This window comes from Eublepharis macularius, chromosome 7 (assembly GCF_028583425.1).
Source record: "Eublepharis macularius isolate TG4126 chromosome 7, MPM_Emac_v1.0, whole genome shotgun sequence".
NCBI lineage: Eukaryota > Metazoa > Chordata > Lepidosauria > Squamata > Eublepharidae > Eublepharis > Eublepharis macularius.
The window spans coordinates 13,770,391-13,793,788 of NC_072796.1; positions in this window are offsets into that span (position 1 = coordinate 13,770,391).

Below are 23,398 nucleotides of genomic sequence, written 5' to 3' on the forward strand. Positions count from 1 at the left end.
CCCCAGCTGGCCTCTCCCACTTTCTAAAAAGACTGGGTGAGCCCCAGGAAAAGTGTCAGCAGCCACCCCACACAGATCAGAGGACTGACAGCAGAGGGATGGGAAGGAGAGGTTGCCTGTTGCATATCTGCATGAGTTACCGTCTGGTTTCTTTGCACTCAGCCTACATTGGAAGCAATTACTTCTGCTCTGTCTAAGCACTCATTGCAAATCCACTAGTTGAATCTTCACCCTGTGATGGAATGATGGAATTGCCCGTCTTTAGATAAGGCTGTCTCTGCATACATCGTTGCACTGACCTTGCCTCTTTTCAACCAGAAGGCAATCAGGACTGTGACTCAGGGCTGAAACAATAGCTGATGGTAAGCTTCTCTCTGAGCCAAACTACAAGTGATGCCTAACACTAGTTGGACACTTGTCAGCTTCCCTCAAGTTTTGATGGGAAATGGTGGCATCCTGGTCCTGCAGCTTGGCTCTCCGACTGCTGTCCAATGGCCTTTTCAACTGTCACTTGTCCAACATTCCACCAAGCTGCCTACATTTCCCGCCAAAACTTGAGGGAAGCTGACAAGTGTCCAACTAGTGTCAGGCGTCACTTGTAGTTTGGCTCTCAGAGTAGGTCATTCTTATTCTTTCCCACTCTAATTCTTTTTTTCAGATGCCACAGCAAAGGGTGCTGCTCATTTTAATTTAGAGGGAAAGAGTGTCAGTTATCAGAAGAGTGAGAAGTCCTGCTTTAGCCTGTATATTTAGGTGAATAATACTAATCCCACCCAGGAAGCCTTTTCACATGGTCAGACTAGACATACACAGGCTCCCCTTTATTTTTTAACAGCCATTCCCCAAAGCTGCTTTGTGGCTGCCGGGAACTCGAGTTGGGGGTGGGGAACCCAGGCCCAGCTCCTTAAAAACCTGTATGTCCAGCTTGACCCTTAGACAAACCTGCATATGGAAAGGACGCTCAAAAAGAACCAAAGGAATGTATAGATCCAGAGGCGTTAGCCGTGTTAGTCTGCAGTAGCAAAATCAAAAGGAGTCCAGTAGCACCTTTAAGACTAACCAACTTTATTGTAGCATAAGCTTTCGAGAACCACAGCTCTCTTCGTCAGATGCAACTGTCAGGTTGCATCTGACGAAGGGAGCTGTGGTTCTCGAAAGCTTATGCTACAATAAAGTTGCATCTGACGAAGAGAACTGTGATTCTCGAAAGCTTATGCTACAATAAAGTTGGTTAGTCTTAAAAGGAATTTATGCATATGATACAAAGGAGTCCCCACTTGTCCATATTTTCTTTAGGTCTATCGTTTAAAAGATCTCAGGTAGTGACGTAAAAAAGCAGTGTGTGAAGTATTTATTTATTTAAGATATGTCTATGCCACCTTTTCAGTCATGTTCAAAGCCTCCTACAACAAACTTGAAGCCTACGACACGAGGATAGAGATTACAGTCCATCAGAAATGTCTCCTACCCAGCTCTTTTGAAAAGTTCCCATGTATTTCAATGAAGTTTGGGGGTATTTCAATGTATTTCAATGAAGTCCCATATATTTTCTTTAATATGTGGGCTGCCAACTCTTAACACTGTATTTTCCATCAAGTACAAAACTGCCCATTTTTAGGGCTTGAAATTTTTAAAAAAGTGATCTGGGAATATACATTGTCATTTCTGATTGAGGCCGTTTTCACATGTCGTTAACATTGTGTGACATCGTGCAATACTCACAGAACAGTGGTGTCTTCATGTCACGATTTCTGACGTCACCCCGTCATGATTCTGTTTTTGTGGCGTGATGACATCAGAAATCATGCCATAAAGATGCTAGCGTTCCGTGAGTGTTGCGTGATGTTGCACGACGTGAACAACATGTGAAAACAGCCTGAACCTAGATCTTGGTATAAAGAGTAAAATTCTGCTGCTAACCTACTGGTTTTGGAATGCATGATATAGGGTTGCTAACCTCCAGCTGGGGCATGGAGATCTCACACAATAAGCTGTCTTTAGCGAATCAGACCATCGGTCCATCAAGGTCTGTATTGTTTTCTCAGACTGGCAGCCGCTCTCCAGGATCTCAAGCAGATGTCTTTCACATCACCTACTGCCTGGTCCTTTCAGCTGGAGATGCCGGGGATTGAACCTGGGGCCTTCTGCACGCAAAGCAGAGGCTCTTCCACGGAGCCATTGCCCCACCCAATTGTTTTTTGCTTCATTAACAAATGGATGGGCTTTGAGAGTAAAGCATTCTTTTACTAGCTGGCTGGTTCCCAATCATGCAAGTGCCTCATCTGTATAAACATAATATTCCCTTGATTCATTTAAATGTAGATTTAGAAATATAGTTCAATTCATTTAGGTAATCACAAACTAATATATGTGCAAACTTGCAGGATAGATATAGTCGTAGCATATTTACAGTATTATCTTGGCATTCTACACATTCTGGCACTCGGAGAGTACACAAAATATTGTTTGTACCATTCACGCAATCACAGGAGGCTCTTAACCCTCCTCTCTTAAAGGACTGGAAAATATTTGCCATGTTATAAATGGCAGGGGAAAGAGCCAATGTGGTGTAGTGGTCTGATTAGTATCTGAGAAACCTGAATTCGAATCCTGACTCTGAAGTAGTGACCTTTGGCCAGTCATTCTTATTGAGCCTAACCTACCTCATGCGGCCATTATGAGGACAAAATGCAGAAGGGAGAACCATGTATTTCATATCCCCTGTTGTTGAGCCATCTTAACTGATGGTCCCATCTTGGTCACATTTCTTTTACGCATTCTAGTGAAATATGGACAATTATGCATATTTGAATGCCCAACTCATTGGCACTAAAGCACAGAAGAGAAGACAGGCAACATTAGTAGCTGTAATCCATCTATACGTTGCTTTTAATGAAATGTACAGCTCTATTCTTCCCTAAATAACAACAACAGCAATCATAATAATGACATTCGATTTATATACTGACCTTCAGGACAACTTAATGCCCACTCAGAGTGGTTTACAAAGTGTGTTATTATTATCCCGACAACAATCACCCTGTGAGGTGCATGAGACAGAGAGAGCCCCAAGAAGCTGTGACTGACCCAAGGTTACCCAGCTGGCTTCAAGTGGAGGAGCAGGGAATCAAACCTGGCTCTCCAGATTAGAGTCCTGCTGCTCTTAACCACTACACCAAACTGGCTGAAATGAATGAAATTGTGCCTTGAAGTCATAGCTGACTTATGGTGATCCCTGGTGCGGTTTTCATGGCAAGAGACCAACAGAGATCATTTGGCATTGCCTGCCTCTGCAACCCTAGTCTTTGTTGGAGGTCTCTCATCCAATTACAAACCAAGGCTGGTGCTGCTTAGCTTCTGAGGTCTGACGAAATCAGGCTCTCCTGGGCTATCCAGGCCAGAGCTTGGAGCAGGATGAAAGTTGCAGGCAATTAAATTGCTATGGCAATACAGAGGACATTGCTAAGATTGCCAGCCCCTTGGTGGGGCTTGGAGATCTTCCAGAATTACCACTGATCTCCAGATGACAGAGATCAGTTCCCCTGGAGAAAAGGGATGCTTTGAAGTGTGGACGCTCTGGCATTATGCCCTGTTAAATTCCCTCCCCTCCCCAAAGTCTGCCCCCCACAGGCTCATAGGGGTGCTGTGATATCACCAATGATGCTGGATCGCACAAGGAAAATTCCTACCGAAATGGGACATACAAGCTGAATCAGACAGCTCTGGAAATGCAGTCTCCTCCCTGTTTTGAATTGCTCCTCACAATGGCTCCGCAAAATGGGATGAGCTGAAAAGCAGAAGCAGGCCCAACAACTGGCCGCCTGAGCAACTTTTAGTACTGAGCAGGGACGTGAAAATGAGTGCCTGGGAGCCATTACTGCAGAGCCTTATTCATGTAAATAATTCCAGATGTGAGTGGTGGGCAACGTTACATCAGAAAAAACTGCTCACAGAAGGTAACGGCCGGGGCTCGGTGAATGGTCTGAGCAGGGCTTTTTTTCTGGGGAATAGAGGTTGTGGAACTCAGTGGGTTACCCTCAGAGAAAATGGTCACATGGCTGGTGGCCACGCCCCCTAATCTCCAGACAGAGGGGAGATCTCAACTCCCCTCTGTCTGGAGATCAGAGGGCGGGGCTAGCAGTCGTGACCATTTTCAAGAGGTTCCGGAACTCCGTTCCCCCACGTTCCTGCTGAAAAAAAGCCCTGGGTCTGAGTTCACTTCATGCCACAATGTTTTTTTGGAAGCAAGGCAGGTATGGATCTGACCAATGTTCAGACAGGAGATAGCTGGATGCTTCTTTTAAGCTGATCTGAGCTCTTGAGGCAAATGGTAGTATACTTATTTCTTTTTCTTCTTCGTGCTTGTGAAATGAAACAGTAGATAACAGGGGCGTGTAAAGGGGAGGAGAAGGCTAAGTTGCTGAATCTCAGTCTCGACAAGATGGCAGTAATTATGAGTAAGTCATCACGTCATAGAACCATAGAATCGTAGAGTTGGAAGGGTCCTCCAAGGTCATCTAGTCCAACCCCCTGCACAATACAGGAAATCCACAACTACCTCACCATTGCCTCAGGAGGGTGGAGGCTGCTGTTTTGGATGGGGTTGCATTCCCCCTTAAATATCACGCACAGCATAGAGGTGCTTTGGGATCCAGCTTTGTGGCTGGTTGAGGTAGCAGTGTTCACTGCACAAAACACTTTTCAGCCATTTCAAATGGTGGCTAATTCCACACACATTGGATAATGCACTTCCAATCTTCCTTAGAGATCATTTGGGACTGAATTTTTTGAGTGTGAAACAAAAAATCCACTTCCAAACGATAGCTAAAGTGCATTGAAAGTGCATTATCCAACGTGTGCGGAATCAGCTGGTGTGTCAACGGCATCCTTGTCTGATGGTTAGAGATATACTAGATGTCCAGATCATTGATATCAGTGTTCAAGATAGCTATTTATGCCATTCATATTGAAATATGTTTAGGCTATGGAACACTGCACCTTGTTCTTTCCCTAACTACCATAGTCCCTCTCTACTGCCTTGGTCAGGCCACACCTGGAGTACTGTGTGCAGTTCTAGAGGCCCCACTACAAAAAGGATGTGGACAAAATTGAAGGGGTGCACATCCTTGCCATTCCAGATGCTTTTTGCCACAGAACTTATAGCTGTGAAGATCTCCTGTTAGTGATGACATGACTATGTCCACCCTAGCTGGCCAGTCAAGCAAGCAGTTAGTGGTGCCATTGGTACTGGTTCTCACATCCAAACCCTCCATGTTTCAGGTGGGTAGCCATGTTGGTCTGCAGAAGAGCAAGACTGGAGCCCAGTAATGCCTTGAAGACCAATATTCTCAGGGTATATGATTGGAGCGTTGACTCTCAAAAGCTTATACCCTGGAAATATGGTTGGTCTTTAAGGTGCTACTGGACTCTAATCTTGCTCATGCAAACTTGATGTTCCATTCATTTGCCTGTACTAAACAGAGCCCTACCAGATTTGTGGCTGAGAGGGCCCACAGGGCACTTACAATAACTTGTGCAACGCCCTTCTCTAACCCTGAGGATTCTTTTCTCTACTGGGGATTAGTTTCATTCCTCATCAGTGTCGGGATCTAGAATATTAATTACACGTGTACAAAACTGCAGTGACTGTCAGTGGTCATACAGCGATAAGGAAAGAAGTATTTCTGGAAGGTGGGGATTGCTGGGTGAAATCAGGGTTGCTTTGATGCTGTTTGACAGTCGTTTTTAGTGGTGTCGTCTGCCCCTTTCTGAATAATACAGCATGTCACAGAGGTACAAAACTATTTCTATGAGGTAAAGGTGTGGGATTAACACCTGGAGAGACCCAGGTTCAAATTGATGCTCACCCATGAAGTTCACAGGATGGTTCTGAGATAGTTATTCTCTCTGATTCAAAGCTAACCTATCAGGGTTTTGTAATGATAAGATGAATGAGAAGAAAACGATGTCTGTTGCTGTGAGCTCACTGTGGGAAGAATTGTAGAAAAATGTGGCGGCGGTGGTGGAGAGTGCCCTCAAGTCATAGCTGATTTATGGCGACTCCCGGTGGGGTTTTCATGACAAGAGGTTCGGAGCTAAACTACAAGAGATGAATTACATGAGGACGCTCACGTGAAGGGAGTCGCAATGTTAGCCGAGAAATTGAGTTTTAGAAGACAGATCAGAAGGCTTTGTCAATTTCCCCTCCCTACAGATCCAACAAAGATCACTCCTCAGAGGGTTTGTTAATTTCTTCTTTGCCTCCTAGAAGGGGAGGTGAAACTGACAGAGCCTACCAGAGGCAAAGAGGAAATTAGCAAACCCTCTGAGGAGTGATCTTTGCTGGCTTTGTAGAGAGGGGAAATTGACAAAGCCTTCCAATCTGTCTTCTAAAACTCGGCTTCCCAGCTAACATCATGAATCCCTTCACGTGAGCATCCTTGTGTAATTCATCTATTGTAGTTTAGCTCTCACAAAGGTTGTTTGCTGCCTCTGCAACCCTGGTTTTCGTTGGCAGTCTCCCATCCAATTATTAACCAAGACCAACCCTGCTAAGCTTCTAGGATCTGACAAGATCAGGCTCACCTCAGTTATCCAGGTCAAAGTCTAGAAAAATATAGTAAATACATTTTTGATTTGTATTTTTAATGCTGAAAATAACCACACTAGAGCCAGTTTGGTGTAGCAGTTAAGAGTGTGGGACTCTAATCTGGAGAGCCGGGTTTGATTCCCCACTCCTCCACTTGAAGCCAGCTGGGTGACCTTGGGTCAGTCACAGCTTCTCAGAGGTCTCTCAGCCCCACCCACCTCACAGGGTGATTGTTGTGGGGATAATAACAACACACTTTGTAAACCGCTCTGAGTGGGCATTAAGTTGTCCTGAAGGGCGGTATATAAATTGGATGTTCTTATTATTATTAGTTATTTTGAAGTGAGGTTGATTATTTTCTTGCCAGTCAACTACAAGGAGTTGGAGCATACTGGAAACAAACCTTTGAATTCTAAACAATCTTCCCCTTCCAAGCCTCCACAAAATCTCATATGTATGCACGATGAACTACTGGTTTTATTACTTCATTCAGAGATGATGAGGAGGACTGAAGTCAGACCCAGTGACATGGACTCTCTCCTTTCTCACAGTTGACAATATCAAAATCATAATTTTTTTTAAAAGGAGGTAAAACATTTTGCGGTACAAGGTATGCAAAATATCCCATACCTTTTACTAAAATGGCCTGTTCTTCATGACCAAAGAAATGCACCAGATTTGAACGGAAGGAACAGAATAGAATTGTTAAATAACCCTTTTTTGCATTTTAAGCAACATTTAATTAGAAACACACTTTTAACCATCAAAACGATAAAAAAAAATCCACGAGATTAAATTATGAGTGTCAATTATCATAAAATTCATCATTGTAATTCTTATTAAAACTCAGTGTTTAGATAGGTAATGATTTCATAATGTGGGCAATTTGCATAAGGAGCCCTGAGATGGCTTATTATTTCGATCCTACGCAATTACAATTCCAGCTCCATACATCAGAGCTCTTAGCAATGTACAATCACGGCGCTAATTAATAAGCCGGTAACTGACTGGCGCTAGTTATGGTGGTCCTGGAGCTGACCTCACGGAAGATGAGCCCTCTCAGAAGTGGCAGTGTGTAGCTACAAACATAATGATGTGCCAGGAGGGAATCATTAAAAATAATTTACACAAGCCTTCATTTACAAGATCTTTTGATAGTGCGCTTCCCCGGTGTTTAGATCCGCGGTGCAACCCCTACCATTTGGAAAGTGCCACGCGGGAGAGTGAAGGAGGATACCTAAGTGGTTAATTAAGAGCCATTCGGTCTCCACAAGAGCCTCCTGAAAAATCCCTCTGATGTCGGCTGTGTCAAATGTCTCTCGCAGGCAAAACCACAAGAGGTGGCTGCCATAGCAGGCTAATTACTGGGGACTAGGAGCAGCTGAGAATGGTCTGTCATACAGCCCTTGCTGTGAGCTTCCCCCAGCTAAGGAGCCAGCAAAGCAATCGTGCGGCTGCTGCCGGACTGGGAAGCTTGCAGCAGAAATCAGATAACTTAATATTCAAGATTGTGGCTCTGAGTCAAGGAAAGGGGGGAAACGTCCCACCGCAGAGCTTTTATTTTTGTCCCTCGTACTTTATTTGGAGTCTGGAAGGATCGTCTACTTTTCTGGGGTTCTTCCAGTTCTGCTACAGTCTTCACATTAAAAAAAAAATCAAAATGATTTGAGGCAGCTAATGAACCATGGATTCAATAAAGCAAAGACATCAAAATGTAGTTGCACACTGCAGGAATTCGTTCATGTATTTGGTTTTGCTGGTGTCTCCACTGCGGATCCTCAGGGAAAGTAAAATATGTTCTCAACTGCTTCTGATTCATTCTCTACTACCAAATATTAGTATATTCCTTTTTCATTCTAGACCCTAGTCTATTTATATTATCTCAGTTAAAAACAGGATTTAGAATAAACATCAAATAGATGCCACTTCTTCTCAGATTAAAGAACAAAAGTCAGTACGTTTGGCTTCAGAGCCAATTGAGGGGAAAGTGTTGGTGGGCCATTTGGACTATGCCTCAAGCTCAAAGGGTTTTTAAAAATTTAAACACTTGTCTATTTTTTGGCATTCAATAATTTTTGTGATTTGTTTTTATGCATATCATGTGCCGCCATTTTTAATTTGTATTGTGGTTAGGATTGAGCTGCAAGTTCTCCCACTATGGAGGGAGACCTCCCACCAGCAGCCCCAGGGGTCCACTGCTGCCCTAACTAATCTTATACTGAAATAGACATCAGTTTGGTGTAGTAGTTAAAAGTGGCAGGACTCTAATCTGAAGAACCAGGTTTGATCCCCCACTCCTCTGTTTGAAGCCAGCTGGGTGCTTTGGGTCAATCACAGCCTCTCGGAGCTCTCTCAGCCCCACCCACCTCGCAAGGGTGATTGTTGTGAGGATAATAATAACACACTTTGTAAATCACTCTGAATGGGTGTTAAGTTGTCCTGAAGGGTGATATATAAATCAAATGTTATTATTAAACTGAAACACTGATGCTCAAGAGAGCAGGGCAGGGAAATGGTGGATGGATACACATCATTCCAAAGTTTTGATGTCACTTCCAGCTCAAACCTGAAAATGTGTCATAAACGCCTGTCTGCATATCTGCCATGAATGTATGCGGTGTTATGTACTGGTCCTCTAAGGGCATGAGAAGTTTCTTATTGATGTGAAGGCAGATGGTTATCTCACAAGTATTTACTTTCTCTTCCCCTACTGCCTCTAGAAAGTGTCCTTGAAGACTGGCTGCAGCCAGCTCGAAATGTATCTTTCTTGGGAACTGAGATGATTTCATTTCTTGTTCTGTCTAGCCTAAACCTAACTTTTCCCTGACATCCCCCCTGGCTAGTTCACACCCAAAAACTTTAACAGCCCTTATCCTGATGGCGGGAACATTCCCTATAACTAACATCACCAGCCCCCATTACGTCACTTCTGCCAATGCACTTGTCTGAGCACCTTGAACTTGCTGAATCTCTAATAAAGTTACTTCAACCAATACACTTGCATGTTTGCTGTGGAGAACTGGGGGATTCTACCTGCCAAGGACTGACATAATGATGTTATTACATTGGGGCAGTGTCCTAGGACTCCTTTCAAAACTCTTCGGTAAAACCATACAGTTTGATGTGAATCCTAGAGAAGCATCGCTATGTGATGATGTCACTTCTGGAGGTGTGCCAGAAGTGGTATTGTGGTGTTGGAACTAGGGATGTGCATTTCGGCATTCAGAATGCCGAAAGAATGCCGAAACAAAAGTGTTTCGGCTTCTTTCGGGGAATGCCGAAACGTTTCGGGGAATGCCGAAACGTTTCGGGTAGCCGAAAGAAAAAAGCCGAAACGTTTCGGGATTCTTTCGGCTTTCTTTCGGCTTTTCAATGGGAAAATGCCTCCGTCTTCCAGGACGTCTGGGGGAGGCATTTTCCCACCGAATAAGCCCAAAATTGGTGGGGACCTTCCTCTAACCCTTCTCTAACAACCAGCCAAGTTTCAGACAGATTGGACTTTGGGGGCCATGTTATGGCCCCCCAAAGCAGGTCCCCCCATCCTCCCATAAGAAAGCGAAGGAGCAGCATATTGTTAGCATGCTGCTGCTCATCTTTCTTCATTATTTCCTATGGGGGAAAAATGAAGAGGCAGGCTTCCTTTGCCAGGGGTGGCATTTTGCATGCAAAATGCCCCCCAACCCTCTGGGGCCCTTCTCCCACCCCTCCTCCCACCCCCCACCAAGGCTCAGCCTGCTCCCACTTGGGGGGGCATTTCATGGCCTCCCCAAGTAGGTGCTCTTTTCTCTACCACTGACAGCTGGGGAAGGCTTGTCTTGCCAGGGGTGGCATTTTGCATGCAAAATGCCCCCCAGCCCTCTGGGGCCCTTCTCCCACCCTTCCTCCCACCCCCACCAAGGCTCAGACTGCTCCCACTTGGGGGGGCCATTTCATGGCCTCCCCAAGTAGGTCCTCTCAGCCCCTAAAGTCCACCCCTTACAGCCCCACACAAACCCAATTCCCCCCCAGCTGCCACACACAGACCCAAATCCCCACATTAGCCCCTCACAGACCCAAATTCACCCCCACCTGCCCCACACCCATAACCCCAGGAACAGGCTGGCAAAGGCCAGCCCTCTCCCTTTGTTCCCTATGCTGGGAACTTCTAAACTCTCTTTCCCTGGGCAATTCTGCACAGCCCAGGGGTGCCACAATGGTGGGCACACTTCTGAGTGCCAGCTGGTCCCTGTGAAAGAGCACCTGAACCACAGACACCCTCCCTCAAATTCCCCCACCACCTACAGAGATGGCTGGCCAGCCAGCCCCATTGTTCCCTATGATGGGAACCAACTGCACAACAAAGAATAAAACAAGAACAACACAAAATAAAGTTTTAAATTTTTTTTTCTCCCTTCCAAAGTACAAGTAGGCAAAGCATTATGACACATTACACCAGCAGTCCCCCACACAGAAAAATAACACAACTCACTTAACATCAGAGAATCACAAAGCACAATTCCTGTCAAAAACACTTTATTTCTTGAACAGCTTTAGGTTACACAGCAGGGGGGAACACCAAAGGGCATGGCAGCACTATCTTACACAAAAATAACACAACTCACTTAACATCAGAGAATCACAAAAACACAATTCCTGGCAAAAACACTTTATTTCTTGAACAGCTTTAGGTTACACAGTAGGAGGGCACAACAGGACATGATAGCAATGTACTACAAAAAATAATACAACCCACTTCACCGTTTTTGACAGCAATTGTGTTTGTGTGATTCTCTGATGTGAAGTGAGTTGTGTTATTTTTGTGTAGTACACTGCTTTCCTGCTCTGTGGTGCCTTCCTACTGTGTAACCTAAAGCAGTTACAGAAATAAAGTGCTTTTGACAGCAATTTTTTGGGGTGATTCTTTAATGTGAAGTGAGTTGTGTTATTTTTGTGTAAGATACTGCTTCCATGCCCTTTGGTGTCCCCCCCCCCCTGCTGTGTAGCCTAAAGCTGTTCAAGAAATAAAGTGTTTTTGACAGGAATTGTGCTTTTGTGATTCTCTGATGTTAAGTGAGTTGTGTTATTTTTGTGTAAGATAGTGCTGCCATGCCCTTTGGTGTTCCCCCCTGCTGTGTAACCTAAAGCTGTTCAAGAAATAAAGTGTTTTTGACAGGAATCGTGTTTTGTGATTCTCTGATGTTAAGTGAGTTTTGTTTTAATTTTTCTGTGTGGGGGACTGCTGGTGTAATGTGTCATAATGCTTTGCCTACTTGTACTTTGGAAGGGAGAAAATAATTTTTTTAAAACTTTATTTTGTGTTGTTCTTGTTTTATTCTTTGTTGTGCAGTTGGTTCCCATCATAGGGAACAATGGGGCTGGCTGGCCAGCCATCTCTGTAGGTGGTGGGGGAATTTGAGGGAGGGTGCCTGTGGTTCAGGTGCTCTTTCACAGGGACCAGCTGGCACTCAGAAGTGTGCCCACCATTGTGGCACCCCTGGGCTGTGCAGAATTGCCCAGGGAAAGAGAGTTTAGAAGTTCCCAGCATAGGGAACAAAGGGAGAGGGCTGGCCTTTGCCAGCCTGTTCCTGGGGTTATGGGTGTGGGGCAGGTGGGGGTGGATTTGGGTCTGTGAGGGGCTAATGTGGGGATTTGGGTCTGTGTGTGGCAGCTGGGGGGGAATTGGGTTTGTGTGGGGCTGTAAGGGGTGGACTTTAGGGGCTGAGAGGACCTACTTGGGGAGGCCATGAAATGCCCCCCCCAAGTGGGAGCAGGCTGAGCCTTGGTGGGGGGTGGGAGGAGGGGTGGGAGAAGGGCCCCAGAGGGTTGGGGGGCATTTTGCATGCAAAATGCCACCCCTGGCAACACAAGCCTCCCCCAGCTATCAGTGGTAGAGATTAGAGCACCTACTTGGGGAGGCCATGAAATGCCCCCCCAAGTGGGAGCAGGCTGAGCCTTGGTGGGGGGTGGGAGGAGGGGTGGGAGAAGGGCCCCTGAGGGTGAGGGGGCATTTTGCATGCAAAATGCCACCCCTGGCAAAGGAAGCCTGCCTCTTCATTTTTCCCCCATAGGAAATAATGAAGAAAGATGAGCAGCAGCATGCTAACAATATGCTGCTCCTTCGCTTTCTTATGGGAGGATGGGGGGACCTGCTTTGGGGGGCCATAACATGGCCCCCCAAAGTCCAATCTGTCTGAAACTTGGCTGGTTGTTAGAGAAGGGTTAGAGGAAGGTCCCCACCAATTTTGGGCTTATTCGGTGGGAAAATGCCTCCTCCAGGCGTCCTGGAAGACGGAGGCATTTTCCCATAGAAAAAAGCCGAAAGAATGCCGAAATAATGCCGAAAGAATCCCGAAAGTCGAAAGCCGAAAGAGATTCTTGTTTCGGCTTTCGGCTTTAACGATAGAGAATCTTCTTTCGGCTTTCTACTTTCGGCTATAGCCGAAAATTTTTGGCTTGCACACCCCTAGTTGGAACTATGCCTATTTGCATGTCCCCACCCCCTAAACCTCTCAGTGGTTGCCAGTGTTGGGCTGGGCAACCTTCAGGTAAGGCCTCAAAAGATAAAAGTGACCTGAGCCTCTCTTAACCTCTGAGAGGACCTTGTCATGGCTACTTGATATCGAGGCTGGGCCAGCCATGGTTCTCCCTCCAAATCTAAACCTGGAGGATATGCTCCACCTTTTGTGTCTGAAGCTGCCAGAGAATAGAAATTTATCCTCTGGTAACCAGGAAAGGCCAGACAACGAGGTTCCTTACGCTTTACCATCTTCTGGGCATAGAGCAGGGATCACTGGCGGGTGGAGGGAGGTAGTTGTGAATTTCCTGCACTGTGCAAGGGGTTGGACTAGATGACCCTGGAGGTCCCTTCCAACCCTATGATTTTATGATTTTATGAAATATACCAGGCAGGGTCAGTTCATGGGTATCATACTTCTTTTCAGCTGTACAGGATATTCACTTATATTCCTGAAGAAATCTCTCCACAGCCAAAATGTATAAAGCAAGTTCATAATGGTGAGTACATACGTTTTCAGACGTGACCCTCTCCCCTCCCCAAACTTTTCCCACTGAAGTCTTGGTCTTAGGGTTGGAAAATTCCTAGAGGTTTGGGGATGCTTCCTGGGAGAGTGGAGCTTGGGGAGGGATCACAGCAGACACGTGATCCCACAACCTTCCAAAGCTGTCATTTCCTGCAGGGGAACTGATACCTGTAATTTGGAATTCCATTGTAATGCTGGGAGAAGCCCTGGCACCACCTGGAGGCTGGCAAGCACAGATGGTCTTTTCAAAGGAAGCTCTCACATGGCCCAACACACAACCATTATTTATTACTATTTATTATAATTTGGTAAATTTATAACCTGCTGTTCCTGTAACAGACTCAGAGAGGGTAACATCAATTAATAAAAACACATTAAAACATAAACATAAGAGGCAGGAACTCTGCAAGTGGACCATAAGCCAAACCCAAAACTAAATACATCCCATGAGATGGGAGATGGTATACATTAGGTGTGTCGGCAGACAATTGTGGGAGGGGGCTATATTCCCTCTCTACAGGAGCTCGGCAAAGGGAGCTTGCCCATGCCCCAACCTCAACCATATGCCTGGCGGAACATCTCTGTCTTACAGGCCCGACAGAAGGATAGTAAATCCTGTTGGGCCCTAGTTTCCATGGACAGAGTGTTCCACCAGGTGGGTGCCAGGACCGAGAAGGTTCTGTTTACACATCCTTGGCAGCCTCAGCAACAAAGAGAGTTTGTCTTTCTCCTTTCCTGGAGCTTAGGTCACGGCTTCGGTGATGTCTCAAGTGTCAGGGAGCTTGGGAAACATATTTGCTTGGTACACCAGTCTCCATGGTACATATGACTAGTTATTCTGGAAACTACATATCCCAGGGCTCCTTGTACCTGAAAGCCATTGCTGCTGCTGCTGCTGCTGCTACTTCTTGTCACTTGAAGGAAGGTAAAGAATGACAAGGCAGTGTTTAGGAGGGGTGAGGCGGGAGAAGTTTCGCAGCCCCTGTCATGCTCCCCGTTCCATCACCAGGAGAGTAAAAGGGTCTGAAATTAGACAGAACACCATTAATCACTGCTTTGGGGAGGGATCGCTCGTTTTAAGGTTTGCTAAGACCCCAGCAGGGGCAGGAATTGCCACTTTCTTGCCTCTCGTTTCTTGCTGCCACTCCAAGTGGCAACGGGATAATTTTTTTTAAAAAAAGGCTGATGAGCTGTTAGTGTGACACCACTTCTTGGAAAAACCCAGACATGACATCATAACTCTCTAGGAATTGGCAAAACTCTATAGTAAAACCATAGATTTTCCAACAATTCCTACACAGGACTGGCTGACATCACTTTCAAGGAAAAGCCAGTCTCTTGCCGGTTGCTAGGCCAGGGTTGGTAAACCCTGTTTTGCAAGCAAGGAAAGGAAAGAGAGTATGAATATCTTTTTTCAGAGTTGCAGATAGTTCTTTAGGCTGAGTCCCATTTTCAGATTCTGACTTTCCTGGACCATGTTTCAGGCTTTAACAATAAATTAAGAATTGTCCTTAAGCCAAACCAGCAGCAAACACACAAAGTAAATTAGTTTAAAAAACAACAAATTTTTAGTAATATAAATAAGCTAATACACAAATATATAGGAACATTTGGTGTTCAGTCAAATTTGAAGTGAGAAAAATATAGAAAATGTACTATGCAGCCTTACACCTGAAATACTGACATATGTTTTTACCATTAGAATGTTCTGGAACATTATTCTCTGGAGTCAGTTCAAAAGAGTATTTGTAAGATACATAGGCAGTCCCTATTAACAATGTTTATGAACTTACTTTGTGGCAGAGAGAATAAATACCCGACCAGTGAATTATTCATATAATTATTAAAAGCTCTCTCTGAATAAGCGGGACAGTAAACATTGTTTTGCTGGGTCCAGAAATCAATTGGCCTGTATTTCATCTGCAGTCAAAGGACGCAACAAATTTGCCACTTCAAACCTAGTTTTAAAAGCTTCCTGAACTAACCTCAGAAACATGCTTGAGTTCTCAGTGATCTGATGTTTTGCTGAAAATATGCCAGGGCCTAAATAAAACTTCTGGCTTTTGACTCTTATTATAAAGACTGCTTGTTGCATTACATGCCTAACACAGGGGGGGGCATTCCTTTAAGAGGGAGGAATATTGAGATTAAATATTCTTTTCCTAATCCAATTCACTGTGTTTTTGAACAGTATTTATACACAGCTAGCCATAATGGGATGCCCGTTTTGTCACACTGATGATTTTTTTTTTGGTAATTTAGAAAGAGTGTATTTGTGCCAATTTAAGTTGGGAATGAGCCATCAATGCAAGAGAAAACAGGTATTTTGAGCAGGATACATCTGATTTTCAAGTAGGTCTTTTGAGAAGATTGTACCATCATTAGCAAAAACCAGGAAAGTAGTATAATAACAATTCAATAAACACACAGACAAAGATACAACACAAAGAACAAGGAGGTGGCCAGTAACTGTTCTTGGAGGTATGCCAAACAAAACAAAACAAAAAGGCTTCACCCACTGGTGTGTGTGTGATGTGCTGTCAAGTCGCCTCTGACCTATGGCAACCCTATGAATGAAAGACCTCCAAAACGTCCTATCATTAACAGAGTTGCTCAGATCCTGCAAACTGGAGGACGTGGCTTCTTTTATTGAGTCAAGCCATCTCGTTTGAGGTCTCCCTCTTTTCCTACTGCCTTTCACTTTTCCTAGCATTCTTGATTTTGGTTGTTGTGGGTTTTCCGGGCTGTATTGCCATGGTCTTGGCATTGTAGTTCCTGACATTTCGCCAGCAGCTGTGGCTGGCATCTTCAGAGGTGTAGCACCAAAAGACAGAGATCTCTGTGATTATGCCTGAAACTAAAAGGGAAGAAAAACGACACTGAGTAAAATATTTTGCAATACAACGGTCTGTGTGGCTTTGCCTTGTTTCTTTGCGAAACGTCAGGAACTACAATGCCAAGACCACGGCAATACAGCCTGGAAAACCCACAACAACCATCATTCTCCGGCCGTGAAAGCCTTCGACAATACATTCTTGATTTTTCCAGAGAATCTTGTCTTCTCATGATGCGACCAAAGTTCGATAGCCTCAGTTTTGTCATGGTAGAAGATAGCAATAGAAGTGGATAGATGAGTCTCTCTGGTGAGGGAATTCCAAACTTTGGGCGCCACGACTAAAAAGGCCCTTTCTCAGGTTGACCGGAGGCCTAGCCTCAGATTGGTCAGCATCTGAAGCAGGCTCTCAGAAGGTGATCGGAGTGAATGACAAGTTCATATGGTTCATTGTGTTGACAGCATTCCCCATGTCTGTGTCCACCTTCCAGACTCCTACCAGTTACTAGATGGCAACTTTATGTTACGAGTAAACTGCAATGTAAACATAGCATGAGGAAAGTGCAAGTAGAGTGCAGCTGCAGGCATTGTTGCACTGCCAGCAAAACCAAAAAAGCTAGAACTTGCCTATTCTATTGTGGTCCAAATGTCAGAGGTAATCATTAACAGGATATACTTAGTCAGTGGAGTGACTGCTTCCAGCCCACCCAGGGAAGCAGCAGGCCACCTCATCCACCCAAGTGCCAGAGGAGGGTCCAGCCCAGCCAGCCCCACCTCCGCCTCTACACCCAGGAAGTGGAAAGCCCGCTTGTCTGCCTAGCCTCTGAGGGCCAAGCTAGAAGTGACGAATGACACTTGAATGGCAATTGAACAGACTCACATGTGTTCTTCCCTGCGTAGTGATCGAGTGGAGTGCAAGTGGAGCACAAGTGAACAGGGAGGAATACACGTGAGTCTGTTCACTTGCTATTCAAGTGTCATCCGTCACTTCTAGCTTGGCCCTGAGTGCCAGGGGAGTGGCCAGCAATGACATCACTCCATCATGCTGGGCCTGCGCATAGGGGGCAAACAAACTACTGGGGGTTTGCCAGCTTGCCCGCTGACCCGCCAGTGGTTGGCAGGAGGTAGCAAGCTCCTGAAGGTTGCCCACTACTGGCAGATCCTCAGGAACACACAATGCGAGCCCGCTTCCAACAGCCACAGCAAAGTCATTTCCGGAAGTGCCGTCGTTCTGCCAGCCACGGGAGCATTCCTGCACTTCTTTGGGGGCCAAATTGGGCCCCAAACAGGCCAAACTGGCCCCACACCAAGCGCGGGAGTGCTCCTGTGGCTGGCGCGATGACGCGCGATGATTGAAGGTACTGGCTATCGCATACCAAGCTCTTCCCAGCCTTAGTGCAGCATGACTACAGGACCGTCTCTCTCCCTGTGTTCCATCACAGCAGCTTCACTTAACTCACTTTGCAAGGTGCCACCTTGCACAATCAACAACTGCCTGTACACACACACACCTTCTCTGTGGTGCCCCCCCCCCCACACCTTATGGAATGGCCTGCCTGAAGATGTCAGGAAAGCTTCCACTCTCCGGGCTTTCCACAAAGGATACAAAACTGAAATACTGAAGAGGGTTTTTACTCAGCTAGGAAGGCTGTACTGTAAGGAAAGAGATGGGATGGATCAGCAGAGGGACAGAGGCCATAGACTTTACTACTGGGTGCTGTTGTTTGCTGCCTGTTGCTTGGTCTATGATCCTACCACGTAGTTCTATATTGTTTTATGTTGTTTAATGTGTCAGTCCGGGAATTGCTTATGGGCAGTTTCAGCATTTTCCGAACTCTGTGTTGGATTTCTGCTGGTTTTAAACCTTTGCACATTGGCATTTATAGATCCAATTACATTGTTTTTTGAAATGTCATTGAAATTGACTGGACTGACTCATGCTGTGTAATCCACCTTGAGTCTCTATGAGAAAGGTGGACTATAAATAATGTAAATAAATAAATAAAATCTAGCCTCAGAGGGCAGGGGCACTCAAAGCAGGCCCTCTGAAGATGACCAGAGTGGATGGGTAAGTTCATATGGCACAATGTGGTCCTTGTGGCCCCTGAGCTGTATTGGGCTTTAAAGGTCAATAACAGCACCTTGATTTGGGCCTGGAAACACATTGGGAGCTAGTGCAATCCCTAAGACCCACTCCAATCAACGTTCTGGCTGCAGCATTCTGTACTGGCTGTAGCTTCTGGACAGTCTTCAAGGGCAGCCCCCAAAAGAGTGCACTTCATCATTAGATTTTATCAGAGCATGCACCACAGGGGTTAGCTCATTCCTGCCCAGCTGAAAGCTGGGGAAAGAAGCCCCTGGAAACCGCTGCCACCTGTTTATCCAATGGGGGACTCAGGTCCAGCAGTGCCCCCAAGCTAACAACATGCTCCTTTAGGTGGAGTGTAGCCCCATTCAGAATGGATGATATTCTAGTTCCTGGGTCAGACTTTTCCCTCATTAGTAGCTCCTCCATTTTGTTAAGATTGAGTTTTAGTTAGTTAGCCCTCATCCATCCCAAAAATGCCTCTGGGCCAGTTCGGTGTAGTGGTTAAGAGCGGCAGGACTCTAATCTAGAGAACCGGGTTTGATTCCCCACTCCCCCACTTGAAGCCAGCTGGGTGACCTTGGGGCAGTCACAGCTTCTAGGAGCTCTCTCAGCCCCACCCACCTCACAGGGTGTTTTCTTGTGGGGATAATAATGACATACTTTGTAAACTGCTCTGAGTGGGTGTTAAGTCATCATGAAGGGTAGTATATAAATAATATGTTGTTGTTATTATTGTTATTATTATTATTGTTGTTGTTGTTATATGCTGCCTCTCCAGAGACCTGCTTGAGGTGCCTTGATCAATAAAACAACAATAGAACAAAACCTTTAAAACACAAGCATGAAAAACAAAGTCATTATAACAAGACACTAAAAGGGGGGGGGGGAGAGGCAGCACCATTAAAACAAGCCAGTGCATAACAACAGCAGAACATACCCATCAAACAGCCTAAAATTATGTGGCTAAAGTGATGCTTGCATCAGAAGCAGATCATAAACACTTAAGAAATAAAAATCCCTTCGTTAAAAGTCTGGGTAAAAAGGAATGTTTTAGGCTGGCACCTGAAAGAAAGGTAGATTTATCAAAACACCTTTTGCCAGTTTACTCTACAAAAACATGACCGGGGGGGGTGGAAGGGAGAAAACTGAAACTTGGGATGAATTGCTTGAAACTGTAGTAGCTGTGGGCTGTGAAGCTTCTAGCATCGGTGAATTGAAATCAGGCCTCCCTGGTCATTTGATCACCTGCTGAGGTGTTATAGACTGTTTTATGTACCTGTCCAGGGGTGGCATTCTAACTCAAGAAGACGGTAGGCCCCCACAGGTGATACGAGCCATCTGCTATCAGTCTACCACAATCCAGAACAGTACCATGTGCCACCAAGTCCAGGAATTTATAACATTTGCAGACTCGATAATTCTGTATTTTATTTAATGAGTGTATGTGTGTATATACATCACTTGGCTGAACTACAATAATAAATAATATAAATAAATAAAATCATACATACACACACAAGCTGGAATGTAATTTTGCAAACATTTCTGCTGTTCTCTGTTAACAAGTAAGAGGTTAAATGAGCCCCCAAAACAATAATAATTAGGTAGACTATACTCACTCTTTAAGTGAGTGGGCAGGCCCGGCCAATCCTGAATCTCACCCTCAAACACCCTAAACAACAACAATAATAATAATGAAGAAGAAGAAGCTGTCATTGAAGGCCTAAGGACAGGTTAAGATGTAGGTAGGAAGTAAAGCAAGAGAGAGGACCGCACTCAAGTCAGTAGTAGGAATGGGCTAGTATTTCCACCTGGTGGCTGGCACCTGTTAGGAGACTGAGGGCCAAGGACAGGAGGGAAGCTATTGCATTGATGACATATCATTTCTGGGGTGAACATGGAAGTGACATCATGTCACTCCAGGATTCAGTGGAATTCTAGATTGGTGTGATGATACTTCTTTTTTAACTATAGAGTTTCCACTGAATCCTAGAGTGGTGTGATAACACCATGAGTTTGCCCCAGAAATGATATCATGCCATTAGAGAGATTTTTTCTTTATTTTTTTCTCACGGGCCTAGCAAGTGGTCAGGGGACTGCTGGCAAGAGGTTTCTTGCTATAGCTATATAGAGGACCCCTGCTACAATGGGTGTCTGTGGTGACTGGTGAGTGAGAGCAGTTCAAGGTCAGTAGTGTGAGTTACTGAGTATAAATCAAAACAATTTGCTTGGTCTATTTCAAAATGCTAGGCAGGCATTTCCAGGATTAGAACAATCCTGTAAAATATGTCAGTATTATTACTGCCACATTGTTGAAGTAGCCGTAGGAATTCGTGGGAAGGGTTGGAAGAAGCCTTCCCAAAACAGAGCTCCTAAGTCTTCCCATTAAACTTTACATGCCCACATATGGCATTATGTAGGCTTTTATTATCCACCACTTTTCTAGGCTTTACAGTGGAGAATTAGCAATACGGACTGAACCATCAAACATTCCAAAGGGGTGTCATTGCTGCTGGAGAAATCTTAAGTGGGATGTCTGAGAGAAAAGGAATGGTGGACAAGTGAAGTAGGTGATGGGAGAAATTATCTTTCCAATAATTTCCTAACTGATTTGTATCAGGAAGCTGTTCTCAGCATTCTATGATAAGACACTGACTACATTTTGTTAGAGTGTTGGAGGAATGAAAGATGCGTCATGGCCTGTGGGTAAAACATGACATCGAGTGTAATGTAGAACGTAAAAGAAAAAGCTATGAATCTGGAAGCCCTTCGTTCAAATTTCACCTTAGCTAAGGGGCCTTCATTGAACCCTTTGTTCAACTCATTAGGAAATATGGGTTAGTGATACTGGCCTACCTTAAAAGTCTGTCATAAGAACTGCAGTAAAGGGAGGGGCTCTGAATGTTTGGAAGTGTCACATCAGTGCTGCTAAGCATTATTATTGCTGTTTATATGTTCTATAAGGACAACAAATGACTCTAGCATATCATTTCCCACTCTCAGAAAAATTATTGTCTCTCTTCATCCTAATTACAGGGAGCAGATTAAATAAGTAGATCCAGAGGAGTTAGCCGTGTTAGTCTGTAGTAGCAAAATTAAAAAGAGTCCAGTAGCACCTTTAAGACTAACCAACTTTACTGTAGCGTAAGCTTTCGAGAATCACAGTTCTCTTCGTCGTGCATCTGATGAAGAGAACTGTGATTCTCGAAAGCTTATGCTACAATTAAGTTGGTTAGTCTTAAAGGTGCTACTGGACTCTTTTTGATTAAATAAGTAGATTTCTTCAAAGCCTCTTGTGACAAGGGACAGCGTGGTGTCAGAAGTAAGCCCTACTGCTTTCAAAGCAGATTTGCAAGATCCAACCACCTTCTAACCACATAGAAGAGGCAGTCAGGTAAGACAGCATTGTAACTATGGATATTTCAGGGCTATGATTCTCACATGACATGTTCAGAAGTTCTTATAATATTTCATGCAGAAACTAAGAATCACTTCCTGAAGCATCACTTAAGAGAGGCAGTGTGGTGTAGTGGTTGGATGAGGAGCTGGGAGACTCAGGTTCAAACCCCCAGTCTGCCACAGAAGCTCACAGGGTGACCTTGGGTTAATCACTCGCTCTCAGCCTAACTTATCTCACAGGGTGGTTGTTGTGAGAATAAAGCAGAAGAGGAGGAGAATGAGATTATCTGCTTTGGGTCCCCACTGGAGAGAAAAATGGGGTATATATCTAATAAATAAATGTTTGTTTTATAGTAGGCTTGTGTGCCTTAAAAATTTAGGGGAAACATGATGAATTGTATTATTTCTCTGTAAAAAGAGAACATGCTAGCTTGCATGAACTGAAAACCTGCTACGAACATATGGCGATATTAATTTGACGATTAGCCTGCTTTGCCCTCCGATGCAAATGCAAAGAGCCACAGGCCTCCCTACGTTTCTCAAAACCAAGAATGAAAACCATCAGCAGAATTCAGCATTTCACATACCCCTTCTGTCTCTCACTGAGTGGTATATCCTACTATATAAAAGGCTAAGCGTATTCAAGACAACTCACTTCCTATCCTGGTCACCACCAGACAGCATTTCTGTGGAGGGAAGATGTTACAGCCAGACCTCCAGAGAGCATGCCACTGCAGGAAGCCAAGGCCAGGATCAGGCATGGAGTGGGCAGCAATGCCCACCCCCCCTTGACCAAGCTGGGATCAGGAGCAGAGCAGGTAGAAATGCCCATTCCCTGCCTTCACCAAGCTGGGATCAGGAGCAGAGCAGGTGGCAATGCCCGCCCCCCACCTTCAGCCAGTGGGGATCAAGATCAAAGCAGGGGACAATGCCCATCCCCTACCTTCACCCAGCTGGGATCAGAAGTGGAGCAGGTGGCAATGCTCACCCCTCGCCTTCACCCAGCTGGGATCAGGAGCAAAGCAGGTGACAATGCTCATCCTCCACCTTCACCCAGCTGGGATCAGAAGTGGAGCAGTTTGCAATGTCCATCCTCTGCCTTCCCCTAGCTGGGATCAGGAGTGGAGCAGGTGGTAATGCTTGACCCGCACCTTCACCCAGCTGGGATCAAGAGCAAAGCAGGTGGCAATGCCCGTAACCTGCCTTCACCCAGCTGGGATCACAACTGGAGCAAGTGTCAATACTCACCCCCCGCATTCACCCAGCTGAAATGAGGAGTGGAGCAGGTGGCAATGCCTGCCTGCTGCACTGACCCAGCTGGGATCAGGCACTGAGCAGGTGGCAATGTCCACCCCCACTTTCACCCAGCTGGAATCAGGCATGAAGCAGGTGGTAATGCTCGTCCCCTTCACTCGGCCAGGATCAGGTGCAGAGGAGGTAGCCATGCCCACCCCCTGCCTTCATCCGGC